Below are 2,710 nucleotides of genomic sequence, written 5' to 3'. Positions count from 1 at the left end.
CTTACTTAAATGGTTTTGGAGGATTTGATAAAAAGTTCTATTTCTTTTTCTGAACCCCAAGTATTCCGATTGCAGCATTTCTTTTATTTTTAGTAATTTTTTTGTGTTAATTTTGCAAGTTGTATTTTTCAATAAATTTTTCCATTTTATCTAATTTGTCAAGTTTGTTGTAAAGTTTTAGATGCCATCTCATCTCATACTATCCTTTTAATCTCTGTAGAATCTGTGGTAATAAAACCTTTTGTATACCAATATTAGTAGTTTCTTTTTTTCTCTCTTATTTTCATAATCAGTCTAGCTACAAATTTGTTGATTTGACTCATTTTTTTTTTTTGCCTCTGTTAATTTTCTTTATTGCCTGGCAGGTTTTTTGTTGTTGCTTATGATGATTTCTGCACTATTTTTTTCTACTGACTTTAGGTTTTCTTTCCTTTGTCTTTACAGCTTTCTCCAATGAAGACATACAAATGGCTATCAGACATGTGAAAAAAAAAATGTTCATCATCACCAGCCATCAGGGAGATTCAAATTAAAACTACATTGAGATACCACCTGACACCAGTTAGAATGGCCAAAATTAGCAAGACAGGAAACAACATGTGTTGGAGAGGATGTGGAGAAAGGGGAACCCTCTTACACTGTTGGTGGGAATGCTAGTTAGTGCAGCCACTTTGGAGAACAGTGTGGAGATTCCTCAAGAAATTAAAAATAGAGCTTCCCTATGACCCTGCAATTGCACTGCTGGGTATTTACCCCAAAGATACAGATGTAGTGAAAAGAAGAGCCATCTGAAAATGAACTTTTGGGACTTCATCAAGATCAAAAGCTTCTGCACAGCAAAGGAAATAGTCAACAAAACAAAAAGGCAACCACGGAATGGGAGAAGATATTTGCAAATGACAGTACAGACAAAAGGTTGATATTCAGGATCTATAAAGAACTTCTCAAACTCAACACACACAAAACAGATAATCATATCAAAAAATGGGCAGAAGATATGAACAGACACTTCTCCAACGAAGACATACAAATGGCTATCAGACACATGAAAAAATGTTCATCATCACTAGCCATCAGGGAGATTCAAATTAAAACCACATTGAGATACCACCTAACACCAGTTAGAATGGCCAAAATTAGCAAGACAGGAAACAACACGTGTTGGAGAGGATGTGGAGAAAGGGGAACCCTCTTACACTGTTGGTGGGAATGCAAGTTAGTGCAGCCACTTTGGAGAACAGTGTGGAGATTCCTCAAGAAATTAAGAATAGAGCTTCCCTATGACCCTGCAATTGCACTGCTGGGTATTTACCCCAAAGATACAGATGTAGTGAAAAGAAGGGCCATCTGTACCCCAATGTTTATTGCAGCAATGGCTACGGTTGCCAAACTGTGGAAAGAACCAAGATGCCCTTCAGCAGATGAATGGATAAGGAAGATGTGGTACATATACACAATGGAGTATTATGCCTCCATCAGAAAGGATGAATACCCAACTTTTGTAGCAACATGGACAGGACTGGAAGAAATTATGCTGAGCGAAATAAGTCAAGCAGAGAGAGTCAAGTATCATATGGTCTCACTTATTTGTGGAGCATAACAAAGAACACGGAAGACATGGGGAGATGGAGAGGAGAGGGAGTTGAGGGAAACTGGAAGGGGAGATGAACCATGAGAGACTATGGACTCTGAAAAACAACCAGAGGGTTTTGAAGGGCGGGGGGGGGGGGGGGGAGGGTGGTGGGAGGTTGAGGAAGCAGGTGGTGGGTAATAGGGAGGGCACGTACTGCATGGAGCCCTGGGTGTGGTGCAAAAACAATGAACACTGTTACGCTGAAAATAAACAAAGAAACAAACAAAAAGATGGAGCCTTAGGTTACTGATTTTATATCTTCTTTCCTAACATAATCATTTAGAGTTGTAGGTTTCCCACTAGGTCCTGCTTTCATTATCTCTTATTACTTCACACATAGCCCATAGATTCTTTATGAATGAATTACTTAATTTTAGTTATTATTAACTTTAACTGTTACTTACTTTTAGTGACTTTTAGTTTAATCCCACTGTGCTCAGAAAATGTGTTCTATATGATTTTGATCTATTTAAATATATGGATATACTTCTTCAATAAATGGTGCTGGGAAAATTGGACAGCCACATGCAGAAAAATGAAATTGGACCACTTCCTTACACCACACACGAAAATAGACCCAAAGTATAATTATGATCACAGTTTCAATTTTGGCTTATCTAATTGTTTCTAAGTTAAAGTTACCTTACATTCAATATTTTTTAAAAACCTGCCTCCAACATCAGGATGTTGTTATAGAATATATTATCTCTAGTGTATGAATAAAAAAAACCTAAACCCCCATGTCATAAAGAAAGCCACATAAACTTGAAAGAAAGTGATGTTGCACTGACACCTCCACCAGATTTTAATTAGCAATAATCGCGCCTCGGATAAACATCATTGGCTACGATACTGCCACTGTGCAAAGCTTCCACCAGATTTTAATTCTGCCTCTAATTGGTACTATTTCTGAAATACCAAATTGTCATTTTGTTAGTGTCTGAATTAGCCTAAAGTATTTAGCAACTTTTTTACATACAAAAATTCCTTTTAGCTATCAAAGTATCTCAATCTTCTTACCAATAAAAAACTGTTTTACAAAGTCAAGTTCATTTGCATTTGACAGTCAGTATGTCT

The 2,710-nt window shown here is 36.9% G+C and overlaps 1 pseudogene; it reads right to left on the bottom strand.

Moving 5' to 3' along the window:
- Positions 1-2,278: 2,278 nt before the first annotated feature.
- Positions 2,279-2,503, bottom strand: LOC123939448 (annotated as a pseudogene).
- Between the last annotated feature and the right edge of the window lie 207 nt (positions 2,504-2,710).

The sequence above is a fragment of the Meles meles genome, chromosome 3 (assembly GCF_922984935.1).
Source record: "Meles meles chromosome 3, mMelMel3.1 paternal haplotype, whole genome shotgun sequence".
Lineage (NCBI taxonomy): Eukaryota > Metazoa > Chordata > Mammalia > Carnivora > Mustelidae > Meles > Meles meles.
Note: the sequence above shows the minus strand (reverse complement) of the source record. Positions and strands in the feature narration are given on the sequence as shown.